Source organism: Dama dama, chromosome 28, assembly GCF_033118175.1.
Source record: "Dama dama isolate Ldn47 chromosome 28, ASM3311817v1, whole genome shotgun sequence".
Lineage (NCBI taxonomy): Eukaryota > Metazoa > Chordata > Mammalia > Artiodactyla > Cervidae > Dama > Dama dama.
The window spans coordinates 18,459,693-18,474,605 of record NC_083708.1 but is presented as its reverse complement, the minus strand read 5'-3'; the positions used below and the strand labels follow the sequence as shown (position 1 = coordinate 18,474,605).

The 14,913-nt window shown below is 36.7% G+C and overlaps 1 long non-coding RNA gene across 1 annotated transcript in view; it reads left to right on the top strand.

Moving 5' to 3' along the window:
- Positions 1-14,913, top strand: part of LOC133048019 (uncharacterized) — a 31,464-nt gene that overhangs the window by 4,935 nt on the left and 11,616 nt on the right. Inside the window, exons 2-3 of the long non-coding RNA XR_009690937.1 lie at positions 627-872; positions 7,836-9,037. This is a non-coding gene — a long non-coding RNA (uncharacterized LOC133048019). The remainder of the gene's footprint in view (positions 1-626; positions 873-7,835; positions 9,038-14,913) is intronic.

Below are 14,913 nucleotides of genomic sequence, written 5' to 3'. Positions count from 1 at the left end.
ATAAATCTGATTATTCAGGTGTTCTGAGTGGTTTCGGATTCTGGATAAATAGGAGATTATTCTAACCTTCAAAATATGAATATTCTTTGATCTTCTCATCCTCATCCTGTCAGACTATAATCATTGTGAAATATCACAGGTATTTATGTATTTGGCTATGGTATTTTGTTAATAAAATAATCCACCTCATTGGTTCTATGTTTTTTGTTTGTTGAGGATTCTTGTCATATAGATGTATTCTTTAGTGATGCAAAGTGAAATCTTGACTGTCTAAACAGATTTTCTCAACCTTGCCCTCTTGTAATGGTAAGAGAGGATAGACTGTTCAGTCCTCTGTCAGCTCCTGACCATTTGCTTAATCCTCCCACTGAAGTAAGTATACTGAGATGGTGACAGTTCCCAGTGAGTTCTGCAGTGCTACCTAGAAAGAGCATGGGCTTTGTAGTCCTACAGACCTGTGGTTGAATTTTTCCTAGATCTGTGACTTTATGGAATTTATTTGAATCTTTCTGAGACTGAGTTTCCTCATCTGTAAAACAGAGATAATAACATGTACCTGCTGCAGGGACTGCTAATGTTTTACTTTTATTCTTGGGCACAATAAATACTTTCAGCCTCTCTTGCAGACTGATGTGTCCAGGCCTGAATTCTTGCAATGGAATGCTGGTTGGAAATAAAATGCACCACTTCCTGCTTGACCTATAACAATCCCCCAAGTGTGCTCTTCGTACATTTTCTTCATCCGCTGATTGGAAAGGACCCTAGAGACCAAAGAGAAACAAGAACTTTAAGATAGAAGAAGCTTGGAACAGAGCCTGCTGCCACTCCTTTGCCACCCCATGAGATGTAAGCAAGAAATAACATTTATTTTGGTAAGTCGCTGACACTTGGAGGATATTTGTTTCATCAGTTAGTTTACCCTCTAATATACCTTTAGGATTAGTATAAAGATTATACGAGAAATATTTATTTATGCGACTGACGTAAATCAAGTGTTCAGTAAATGACAGTTATTGTCATCATCATCCTTTACATGTATTAATATAAGCATGTGAGTGCTCAGGCACTGCAGGTATCAGGATTCTCCCAAATGATCAGACCAATAGGATCTGAGTTGGCAGGACTGACTTCTTGCTGCTCTTCTTACCGATTGGTACTTCTCAGATTCCTTAAAAGTATAAATGATTAATTCTTTTAGTTATAGATTTTTAAATTAAGTTGTAGGTGGCATATAACATTATATTAGTTTCAGGTATACAGTGTCGTGATTCGATATTTGTATATATTGGGAAATAATCGCCATGGTATGTCTAGTCAGCAGCCAGTTATAGATTTTGACATCATATATTTAGTCCTTATGTTGGCCTGTTCATTTTATTTTCTGTCATTGTAACATGTGATACCCCTAACTTTTATTCACATTCTTTATACCTATAATTATGTACCATTTGGGATCCAGGGGAGAGAGACCAGGCCAGTACTGTTCAATAGAGATACAGTGTAAGCCACAAACATAATCTTAAATTTTCTAGTAGTCACATTAAAAAAAGTTTAAAAAGAACCCAAGTGAAATTAATTTTTAATAATTATCTAACCTAATATATCCAACATTAACATTTTCACATGTAATCAGTATCCTTTGAATCTGTTATTCATGCTGATTTTTGAAATCAGTGTGTATTTAACACTGACAGCATATTTTGACTTAGACTAGCCTGATTGCAAGTGTTCAAAAGCCACAGTTGTATAATGGCTACCACATTAGACAGCTCAGGAATGGGCAAATGAAAAGGCCTATCACCAGTTAGGAAAAACTATCTAAGTTATGTGCTGCATTTTCTTTGTAGATGGAGAATAGCATTATTCTTACTGTTCTGGGAGAAAAGACATGGAAGGGCAAACATTCACATCACCAGGTTCAGGAGATGGACATTTTACTTATGGGGTGTCGTTTCTCTGGGATACAAGTCAGGAAACTTCTTTGCAGCTCAACTTTCTGTGGTACTTTGTATGTATTAGAAGGCTCTTCAACATAATGGTCAATGTTCATACAATTATATTTTCAACATTCATAAATTTTTAATAAAAATATTTATAACTTTTATGGGAAAACTAACATTTTGAGCTTGTGTGCTAAGGGAAACCATACAAGAGCCTGATAAACAGTGATCTTCAAAGTCTAAGCTGGTAATAAAGTATTAATTTTTCTTAGGAAAAGTTAACTACTCCTAGTGTCAGTTTTCAAAGGAAATTTAACTTTTTTTGTATAAAACATAGACTTTAGAAATCCACTACTGTATATTGAAATGCCCATCTATCCTTGTTTAATGAAAGCACAGGAATCACTTTCCAGTGTATAAAACAAAAAACAGAGTTTAATTTAAAGACATTGAATTTACCAAAGTAAACAATATTTGAATAATATAGTTACTTTAAAGATGATGGGCAGTCACTCCCAGGAAGGAAATAATATATTGCAAGTTTGAAAGAAAATGGTTTTATTAAGATGTCATTTCATGAGAAGGAACTAATGTCTTTAATATTCAAAGCATCAAAAACAAATTTAACACACTGTGCTAGAGAAACCAGACATAACATTTGATGGTTAGAAAAGATAGGATTTTAAGAAAAAAAAAGTTACCTTGTTTTTCTCTTCTATTATAGAAAGGAGATTAGATATGAAGCAAATTAGGGGGGAATTCAGGGGGAAAGTAATGTATACAAATCAGACGATAAAGGAAAAATTGATAAAGTTGAATACAGATTGTTAAATGATAATGGGAAGAGGTCACATTTAACATAACTATATGTTTTTAAGAGCTATAGTCATGTTGTATAGTACATCCTCAGAACTCATTTATCTTCTAAACATACTGTATATTAAAATTAGAATGCACTGTTGGTGGGACTGTAGATGCATCCAACTATTAGGGGAGTTGCTAAAAATATTAATTATATATATATAAATATATATATAATTATATATATAAATATAAATAAATAAATAATTAATTATTATATATAATTAAATGTTAATCAAAATTTTATTTGATCTAGCAATCCCACTTCTCTACTGTCATTTCCATGCTACCCCTTACCCACCATGCTACAGAGAACTGAAGACTAGACTTGTTAATGTAGAAGTCATGGCTTCACAGTCACAAACTAGAAATAGAGGATGGGTTCAGCTGTTTTATTTCTGATAGGAGAGAGAGTTTAGATGAGCTATCCAAAAGCAAAGCCATAGGTTTGGGGAGATGTTCTCTGGCTTTTAACTTGAATGTAGCTGTCAACCTATTTAGTAGTTGATTCATTAGGTGACTTAGATTGCATTTTGCAGTATTTTATGCTTGGAAGATTTACCAAGAAATTTACATTTATTAAAATTAAACTTTCTTTTGTTGTATACTAATGACATTTTTAAGGCCACAGTATGTATTAGATGATTCTGACCTTAAGAAAAAATCCCTGATTATAATTATTACACTTTTGCTTTAGATAATTGGATTTTTTGTTTTCAAAATTGGCTGTGTGTGTGTGTGTGTGTGTGTGTGTGTGTGTGTGTGTGTGTGTGTTTGAAAGGGCTGAGAAAAGAAAGTTTGGGGTAAGAAAGTTTAAAAAAAAGTTTTTTGTTAAGTAAACTTAGGCCTGGGGCTTCCCCAGTGGTTCAGTGGTAAAATAATCTTGTTTGCAATGCGGGAGACTCAGGAGATGCGGGTTCAATCCCTGGGTTGGAAAGATCCCCTGGAGGAGGAAATGGCAGCCCATTCCAGCCTTCTTGCCTGGAGAATGCAATGGACAAAGGAGCCTGGTGAGCTACAGTGCATGGGGTCACAAAGAGTTGGATGCAGCTGAGCACACACACACTCACACAAACTTAGGCCTTAAGCACTGTAGTTACAGTGCCTGATAGATAAAACTGCCTTGCCTTTAAGGAAGATACATAATACTCAAAAAAGTTAATGCTTGTCATAAAATTTTAGCATAAAATAATCTTTTCATATCTTACATCATTGGCTTTAACTTAAGAATAAAGATATGTAGAAAATAAAGCAATATGACTTCTCAGAGAGATAGTTTCTTTTACTTTCATTATCAAATAAATACTTGACTGAAGTAGGATAAAAATACTGATTTGTCTCTGTAAAACTTCAGTCACTACTTTGTGTGACTCCTACCCTGGATTTGCTGTAGGTCTCTTGGAAGCTAGAGCCATGATGGCCCCTTGCCCCAAGGAGCAGCCGACTGTACAAGTGAGAGACAGACAGAGTAGGGAGAGGAATGAACACCTTTGATTTCTATGGAGAAGACAGTGATTGAACTCTTCCTTGAAAGTTTAAATTTACAGTCAGCGTGTTTATTCATATAGCATGAAATATGCAATCATGCCTTTAGCTGCTAATTGTGGATACCTAAATTGTGCGTTTTTGGCTTACTGTATTATGGTCAATTTGGAAAAGAATAGTTTCATTATGTAGTAATACCATCTACAGTATCCTTGGACTGTTCTGGAAGTATATGACATGTGATTACTAAATTTTTATGACACCTAAGTATTGATGCTCCCCATAGTATTTAAAACTAATTTAACCATAGTAATCTCCTAAATTCACATTTTAATGAAGCCAAAAATCCTAATAAGCTTCAAGTGCTTAAAGCTAATGCTGCAGGAAATAGTTTATGAAATTTCTTCATTTATTAAAAAAATTAAAAATGGCTCTCTTAAGGAGCTATGTATGCATTAAGTATGGAAAGAAATGTACAGTCTATTAAAATTTAGCATCATGCATATGTTTATAGCTTTTTTATCTCTGAAACACTTTGATATTAACTGCTTTATATGTGAAAAACATGAGATTCTATCCCATCATGCTGACTAGAAACTTCTTCAGATTGTCCAGTGGCTTGAGAGAACTTGGTGTAACATTTTAAAGTGGTAGTTCCCCAAAATGTATGTTACTTAGTAAGTTTTGTACTTAAATATTACTGTTTTCACATGATTTTCATAGATAATATTTAAAAAAACTCAATCGTCTATATTGCTAGGTTGTATTATTTTCCTCAACTATTCACAGCTTTTCCTGTAGGAGGATTAGCTTTCTTAGCCCTGGCTTGCCCCTGCGCTCTTCTTTGGCTAATGTGAACATGAGTGGTAGATATATATTATCTAAGGAGAACCGTTACTTGCTATCAGTTGCTCTGCCACTGTTCTTTTCCCTTTTTCACAAGAACTATTCATCATGGATGGGGCTGTTCCTTCTGCTTGGCTCCTAGAAATATGTGTGGGACAGAACCACAGTCATTCTGCAGCCAGTTTATGATGTGATGTTAGCCAGAGATAAACCATCATTCTTGAAAACAACAAGATTTGAGGGTTGCTTCCTAACCACAGCAGAAACTAGCAAAAACTGACTTCTCAGACTATAATTATAGCCTGTGTTGAAAGGGAAAAAGGAAGAGGCTTAGGAGGTCTATAACTATAATTCAACTCGGCTCCACCAACCTCCATTTCAGCCTACAATTGCTTGGGTCCGATCCACTCTTTTTTATAGAATGTTGTGTTCAGTTATGGTGGACTTGAGTTGAAAGGTTTTGTAGAGGAAGGGTTAGAGATGGCTTTACAAGTCAAAGTTATGAGGCTGCAGGCGGTATGAGTGGAAGCTAGTATGCAAGTTACGATAACAGCATTTACTGAGAGCTCACTCTGGGCACACGTCACTTTAAGCACATTCTGTCTCTTTTGACCCTCATATCCATGCTTATGAACACAGCCCATAGGGAGACTTACAGTTGCAATAAACACTGAAAAGATCATGGTGCTTTGTCATCACTTCCCTAGTGCGAGCACATACCAAGTATAATTTCAAATAATAACAATTAGTTGTAAAAATTACTTCTTTAGTGACTATTTTGATGCTTTTTCATACCCATTAAAATGTTTTATCATTTCATCTTGACAACCCTGCTTTGCTGGTACAATGAGTACATCCTTATTCTGTCTACAGGGTAACATATCATTACATTTGAAGTAGGTACTAATTATTATTCCACTTTATAAATAAAAGAATGGAAGCTTCAAGAGGTTAAACTGTTTGTCTATGGTCTTGTAGATTGTAAGGGTTAGAATTGGGGTTAGAATTGAGGCTCAAGCTCAATTTTATAATAGATATCAAAATCAGTGTACTCAGCCATGGCAGGAAAAAAAAAATTAGCGGCTAGGCAGTTCCTGAGAGACAGCACAAAGGATCTATGCTCTTTTTATTATTATTTTTCGGCTGCTTTGTGCCACATGTGGGATCCTAGTTCGCCAACCAGGGATTGAACCTGCACTCCCTGCAGTGAAAGCACAGAGTCTCAACCACTGGACTGCCAGGGAAGTCCCAGGATCTGTGCTCTGGATTTTCCAGTTTCTAGTTCCCAAGAAGCCTGGCTATACTTAATATACTGCTTTTATATGTAGGTCGGGGTTGGGGGAATGGAAGGGAAAGGGAAGCCAAGAAAAATGCCCTCATCCATTTGCTTTTAGTGTTACTCTCCATTAGAGGTATCCTTAGCAGTACTAAATTTTACTAGATTTTATAAAATGACTGTTCAGCTTTCGCCAAAGTCTTCTTTGTCAAAGGCCACAGACATGATTGCAGATAGCTAGGCTGGGGCAGATTGAATGACACCTATGCAGAATGTGTGAAAATTTGGCAAACTAAGACTTTATTACTTGATCAAACTTATTGTGCCTGGTTCTTCTGCCTCTTAGAATACGTCCTGTCTTCTCTTTTTCCTTAGTACCTCATGTAAAAATTTCTCTTGTGTAGTGACTCAGTTTCCCGGTTATAGCTTGTACATTTCTGAGCCCAAATGGTAGTGTTAAGAGTATTTATTCTCTAATCAGACTGCTCTCAATAGCATTACCTGCTAGGCATGTGACCTTGGGTAAATTACTTTTCTAAGCCTCCGTTAAAGTACCCACCACATCAGGCTGTTGGGAAGCTTCAGTGAGTGAATACATGTAAGTTTCTGGCACAGGCTGAGTGATGAATGGATGTTGACTGCTTTGTTATTTGTTGTCTACTTATAGTGCCTAGTGTACTTGTTGTTGGTGTCAAGTCACTAAGTTGTGCCCAACTCTTTTGTGACCCCATGGACTGTAGCCCACTTAGCTCCTCTCTCCATGGGATTTCCCAGGCAGGAATACTGGAGCGGGTTGCCATTTCCTTCTCCAGGGGCTCTTCTCAACTCAGGGATCGCACCCAAGTTTCCTGCATTGCAAGTGGATTCTTTACCACTGAGCCACCAGGGAAGCACTAGTGTGCTAACAGACTGATAATGCTTTGAAATAACTTTGAGGCCTAAGTTTCCAATCTGATAGTTTAGAAGCCCAGAATCTAAATTCATCAAAATGCTTTAAGCCTTTAAGGTATTTTGATTTTTATCTTAAAAGAGAGTTGAAATATTGAAAGGATCTTTCAAGTCAAGTCTCCCCTGAAGGCCTCTGTGTTGCTCTAATTGCAGCTGGATTGACCCTGGTTAGGGCTACCCGGCGTGCCTGCTTAGTTGCTCAGTCATGTCTGATTCTTTGCAACCCCATGGACAGTAGCCCACCACGCTCCTCTGTCCGTGGGATTTTCCAGGAAAGAATACTGGAGTGGGTTGCCATTTCCTTCTCCAGGGATACTGAAACAGATTTTTAAGAAGAATAGGGCAGCTTTACTTTCTATGTGTTAGTTGCTTAGCTACTCTTTGCGACACCTACTGTAATGGCTTGCCATTTCCTTCTCTAGAGGATCTTCCCAATCCAGGGATTTAACCCATGTCTCTTGTGTCTTCTGCATTGTCAGGTGGATTCTTTACCATCTGAGATCATCAGGGAAGTCCAGGTTTACTTTGAGGGACTATATTTTTATAGGAATCAAAATATACTATGATCTAATTTGAAAGGTCTACAATACCACTGCTGAAACATAGTCATTGCTGAACACTAATGAATGAGACTCCTAACAAGTCAATGTGCTCAAGAGGTATGTGAATTGATGTTAATGACAAACATGTATTAATTGTTTATTGTATGCCAGACATTGTGCCAGATTCTTTCCATGTACCAACTCTTTTCATCCCCATACAATCATTTAAAATAGATATTGATGTCCTCACTTTAACAATGAGAAGACTGAGGCTCAGAAAATGGCTGGCCTTGGTCATATATCTAGGTATTATTTGTGTGAAATTCTCACTCTCAAGTTTAAGCTTCTAATCAGGATTTTATACAGATTTTTAGGACTTCTCTGGTGGCTCAGATGGTAAAGAGTTTGCCTACAATGTGGGAGACCCGGGTTAGATCCCTGGGTTGGGAAGATCCCCTGGAGAAGGAAATGGCAACCCACTCCAGTACTCTTGCCAGGAAAACCCCATGGATGGAGGAACCTGGTGGGCTACAGTCCATGGGGTCTGAAAGAGTCAGACAAGTTCATTCATTAGTTCAAGTCTCATTCATTAGTGTTCAGCAAAGACTATGTTTCAGCAGTGGTGTTGTAGGCCTTTCAAATTAGATCATAGTATATCTTGACTCCTATAAAAATATATAGGAATGATCATAATATATTTTGATTCATATATATTTCTATAGGAATACAGATTTTAGTGCAGGGCAAAACTGAGAAGTCACTTCATTGTCACCTTTTAACAACCTTTCCTCCTTCAGAGAACTCACTCTTACTCTTCATGTACACAGCTTCTAGTACATTTCTAGTCATTTATCTCTATTAAGAGGTTTCATTTTTCATTTGCATGTGAGAACACACACTAATGTGTTCACTCTAGCCTTTTAATCTTTTCTTCTTTGTTAATTAAAGGCTCTGTTTCCTATTGAAGAAATTTAAGGCAGTATTATGCAGGAGACTTTTTGTTGAACAAAGTAAAATCTTTTTTTTTTTTTCACATTTTGGCCATGCTGTGAGGTATGTGGAATCTTAGTTACCCAACCAGGGATTGAACCTGTGCCCCCTGCAGTGGAAGAGTGGAGTCTTAACTGTTGGACTGCCAGGTAAGTCCCAAACTAAAATTCTTATCTCTAAAATCATGAGATTCCTGAGGTTAAGTCTAAAAGCTGACCTGCTAGTGCTACATTATTTGGATTATTTGGATCCTAGGAAAAAAATAGTGGAATTCTTGGTTCTGTTGCATTCTTTCTTCTAGCTCTGATTCTGATAAGCTCTGTGAAATTGGCCAAGCCACCTACTCTACTTACATCTCAGATTCCTCATTTACCTTTTATCCTATGCCTTCTTATTTTGGTACTTCTATAGCATGATCTTCTCTCTGAACACAATATTTAAAAATCAAAAAGGTCAATACTTTCAATAATCAGTCTTATTTTATTAATGAAAAGCAAAGAGACAGTGTTGAGGACTAAAATTGCATTGCATGCATCATGCACACCTCTAACTTACTTTAGAGTCTAATTTTTTGTGTTTATTTCTTATTGTAGGGAGATAGTTTTTGTAAGAACTATTCTGTTCTATTATTTCCTTTCTTTTTTCCTCACCAAACATTCTATGAACATTACTCTTGAAATGCTTGATCTGAGCTAAGTTGACAAGTGCTTATTCTCCTTCCTGAAACAAAAGTCCATTAACTCTTCAAAAGGTTTCATACCATAAGATTTCCATTAGTCCAGGTATTCTCTCTAATTTAGATTGACAGGCTTCCCACTCCATCAAACACTTGGTAAACTAGTGTGATATTTGTGTCTTCAGAAAAGCCTTGCACAAAAAATGTAAAGCAATACATATATAAATTTCACTTCTAGACTAACAAAAACCAAAAAACAAGGAAAATGAAATTATGTGTTCTTTCAGTAATTTATTCATGAATTAAATATTTATTAGAAAAAAATTTTTGACATGTACACACTACTAAAGCTGGCTTAAAGCTCAACATTCAAAAACCTAAGATCATGGCATCTGGTCCCATCACTTCATGGCAAATAAATGGGGAAAAAGTAGAAACAGTGACAGATTTTATTTTCTTGGGCTTCAAAATCACTGTAGTCAGTGACTGTAGCCATGAAATTAAAAGATGCTTGCTCCTTGAAAGAAAAACTATGACAAACCTAGACAGCATATTAAAAGGCAGAAATATCACTTTGCTGACAAAGGTCTGTATAGTCGAAGCTATTGTTTTTCAGTAGTCATGTATGGATGTGAGAATTGAATTGATGCTTTTGAACTGTGGTGCTGGAGAAGACTCTTGAGAGTCCCTAGAACAGCAAGATCAAACCAAACAATCCTAAAGGAAATCAACCCTGAATATTCTTTGAAAGGACTGATGCTGAAGCTGAAGCTCCAATACTTTGACCACCTGATGCGAAGAGCTGACTCTTTGAAAAGGACCCTGATGCTGGGAAAGATCGAGGTCAAGAGGAAAAGGGGGCAGCAGAAGATGAGATGGTTAGATAGCAACTCAATGGACATGAGTTTGAGCAAACTCCGGGAGATGGTGAAGGACAGGGAAACCTGGTGTGCTGCAGTTCATGGGATTGCAAAGAGTCAGACATGACTTAGCGACTGAATAACAACAACAGCAACACACTGCCATATTTATATTTATTAATTATTTTTGGGACTTCCCTGGTGGGTTAGACGGTAAAGAATCTGCCTACAATGCAGGAGACCTGAGTATTTTTGGCTGTGCCAGGTCTTCATTATTGCACGTGGGCTTTCTCTGGTTGCGGAGAGCAGGAGCTCCTCTCTAGTTGTGGTGCATGGGCTTCTCATTGCTGTGGCTTCTCTTGTTGTGGAGCATAGGCTATAGGTGTGTGGGCTTCAGTAGTTGTACGCAGGCGCCCATTCGTTGTTGCTCAAGGGCCCTAGAGCATGCAGGCTTCAGTAGTTGTGGTGCTCAGGCTTTGTTGCTCTGCGGCATGTGGAATCTTCCCAGACCAGGAATGGAACCGTGTTCCCTGCATTAGCAGGTGGGTTCTTACACCTGTGCCACCAGGGAAATCCGAATTCAGCTTTTATTGAGTGCCCACTATGAGTGGGACACTGATGCTGAAAGACTCAGATCATCTTTTATAACATTCCAATGTACGTGATTTTTACATGGCTTTGCTGGTAATTATACAGATATTTTCATCAGGATTAAAAAATGAAAAGTTTATTAAAGTAGTTGGAGATAATGTTATCTCCTGGTACTGCAGTCTCATTCTACACCTCACTCTTCAAGGCCTCACCTTCCACACGCATGGAAGTTTATCAGAGCATTTTCCTAAATGAAGACAGTTTCCTAAATGGAACTCCAGTACCAGTGGTTAATAATACTTTCCAAAATATTACATTGATTTCATTTCATATGTATACATGTATTTCATTTAAAAAATAAAGCAACTGGTAAAATCCTCTTGTTCTGCCTGTTCTTCCCTCCCTCCCCTCAACTGCTGACCTTTTTCCTGTTTCCATACATTTGCCTTTTCCAGAATATCATATAAGTTGAGATCATATAAAACCTATTCAGATTGGCTTCTTTCACTTAGTAATACCCATTTAGATTTCTTTCTTTTTTTTTGGCTTGATAGCTCATTTTATTTTAGTGCTGAGTTATAGTCCTCTGTCTGAATATACAACACTTTATCTTTCCATTCACCAACTGAAGGACATCTTGGTTGCTTTCAAGTTTGGGCAATTACGGAAAAGTTACTGTAAACATCTCTGCACAGGTTTTAGTGTAGATTTAAGTTTTCAGCTCCTTGGGTAAATTATCAAGTAGTGCATTACTGGATTGTAATGCATAGTAAGAGTATGCATAGTACAACCAGGTTATCACATTTGATTCCTTTTTATCAATAAAGTATCAATAAAAGAGTGAAGGAAGATATAGGACATTTATCAGTAAATTGTATTCACCTTTCACTGACTGATTTACTGAAAGCTTAGCTTAGGAAAATATTAAGTGCTTTAATTTAGATTTTACTTGGGGGCTTGACGAAGTGTCGGCTCTTCAAAATCGAAGTTACTACATCAAGTTTTTTCTTAAATTGTTTGCTATATAAAAAGTGAGTTGTAATATATTCTTACTAAAACTGCCTCTTCTGTCACAGTGTTGTTTAATATGTAATCGTTAAAATATGCATTATACATTTTGTGAGAAAGGTGAATTTATAGTAAAATAAAATTTTCCCAATTTTTTCCCTGATTTTCTTTTTTCAGGTGAATCTACTGTCTTATGTCTTTAGTGATAATCACTATTGTGGTTCTTATGAATGTAAGAGATATGCTTCCTTATCTACCTAAGTGTAAGAGTGAGATAGGCACTCGAGTCAGTGGTAAATCATTTGAGTCATTTACATTTTGGTGTGAATGTGCTCATTACATTCTTCTCTCAAAGGTTTTTATAATGCATGAAACAGGGCACGGGACAACCCTGAGCGATGGGATGGGGAGGGAGGCGGGAGAGGGTTCAGGATGGGGTGCACATGTACACCCATGGCTGAGTCACGTCAGCGTGGCAAAAACCACTACAGTATTGTAAAGTAATTAGCCTCCAATTAAAATAATTAATTTTTAAAAGAAGAGAGGACGAAGATCCTGGATGTCTTTAAAGGGTGAATGGAAGGCAGTAGAAGTGGTAGGTAGATGAAGACAAACTTCATCTTCTTTGTAATTTTATTTAGCACTCACTATACTAGGGTGTTAGTTTTGTTGGAGTCTGCCATTAAACCATTAGGTAACAAAGTGATTTACAAATTCTGAATTTTCAGAAACAATATTTTAAAATATAGTTTTGATTATTTTGAATTCTGCTCAGTGTCTCTGAATAGTTCAGTCTGCATCTGCCTATCTTGGTGTTTTAAATAACCTTGACTCTCTGATTATTTAAATATTTAACTCTGGTTTATGTCTTATAGCATCGTAACCAGAATTCTTGTCATTCATGCTATTTTTTTCTGCTTTCAAGCATTTTTTACTGTAGATTTTTCTTCAGAAATTTTGGAAGTACTTTTAAGGTAAACATGGAATTCTTTTGTTTTAACTTTTTATTTTGGAAAATTTAAGACATATATCAAAGTAGATAGAGTAGCATAGTGTATATCCATGTACCATCACCCAGTTACCAACTCATGCCAATGTTATTTTGTTTTTACCTTCACAAGCTTCCTTTGTCATATTATTTTGAGGCAAAAGCTAGGTATTATATAGTTTCATCCACACTTATTTCTCTAGTAGTGACCAAGTATTTTTAAAAATCATGATGAAGTCATGATTTAAATATATTAATGTCTTTTAGGGCTTCCCTGGTAGCTCAGATGGTAAAGAATATGCCTGCAATGCAGGAGACCTGGGTTTGATCCCTGGGTTGGCAAGATCCCCTGGAGAAGGGAATGGCTACGCACTCCAGTATTCTTGCCTGGATAATCCCATGGACAGAGAAGCCTGGAGTGCTATACAATTCATGGGGTCACAAAGAATCATACATGATTGAGTGACAAAGTACAATGCATGATGTCTCTTAGTCTACTACAGTAAGTATCTTTATTAATGCTTACATTGTTCTATATTTGACTGGTAGATGCCTCTCTTTGGGTTGGTTTCCCAAGCTCTTTTGATTAGTAGTCCCTGTTTTCAGAGTCTTTGATCATTTCTTTTCTATCTGTTATGACAAAATGTCCAGACTCATCTTGTACATTTCCTACTCTATACTTTTGGTCAGTTTCTCCTTCACTGAATTCTTTATAGTGAGGAATGGAATTTCAAAACAAGAATTTGGGTGTGAAGGCTACTGTGTTCAAAAAGACTTTCATTTTGATACTTACAAGCTTTACTTTTTATAGTCTCCATTTTATAATATTTATTTTACATATTTGTGTGTAAAAGAACTACTGTATTTCTTCTATTATGTGAAGCCACGATGTATACTATGAACTACCTAGTTAATGATAGTTATTTTGAAAAAAATCACCTAAAATATTAAATGTCTGTCAGATAAAATATCCATTTCAAATATGCTATTTTCTTCAGTATCCCAAAGAAAATTTGAGTCTTCAAAGAAAATTAATGGAGTCTCCATGTTTAGACTCTAAAGATGGGCTTCCCTGCTGGCTCAGTTAGTATAGAATCTGCTTGCAGTGCAGGAGACCCAGGTTCGATGCCAGTGCTGGGAATAGCCCCTGGAGAAGGGAATGGCTACCTACTTCAGTATTCTTGCCTGGAGAATTTCATGGACAGAGAAGCCTGGTGGGCCACAGTTGCAAAGAGTTGGACATAACTGAGTGACTAACACTTAGCATTCTTCTTAATTAATTTCTCCTGTTGGCAGTTATGCATAGTTTTGTGGTATTACACTGTCCTTCATAACTTCTGTTATGATCTGGACATCATTATTATCTTGCTGCCTTACCAGCACCCAGAGTTTTGAAGAACTGGTTTGAGGCTCAGAGTGAGGCAAATTTGTTTGGATAGTAGGGAGGAGATATGAGGAGTGGAGGCTAAGATGGTGATATAGTCTAAGTTGCTTCTCTGGATCTGGTGTCTGAGCCACACTGGGGAGGACTTTTTGCACCTTCTTCTCTTTGCCTTATCCTCTCCAGTGCTAAATGAGATGTAGAAGCAAGTAAACCCTAAAATATAAAGAGATGATGAAGTAGTTGGCATGGAATGGAAGTTAAAACAGTGCTGCTCTCTGGCCATGTGACTAGGGTAGGTTAGTCTCTCCAAGTCTGAGATTGCACTCTTTATCCCATTACTCTCTAATGTTTTTTTAGACCATTTATACTATATGTGTATATAGTATTATATACTTTTCGAAAAAGTATTTGTGGTGTATCTTTTTTTTCTAAAGTTCCATGAGAACAGGAACCTTTTCCACTACTGACTCCTCAGTGCTTTGAATAGTCTTTGGAACAGAGTGAGTGCTCAATAAACA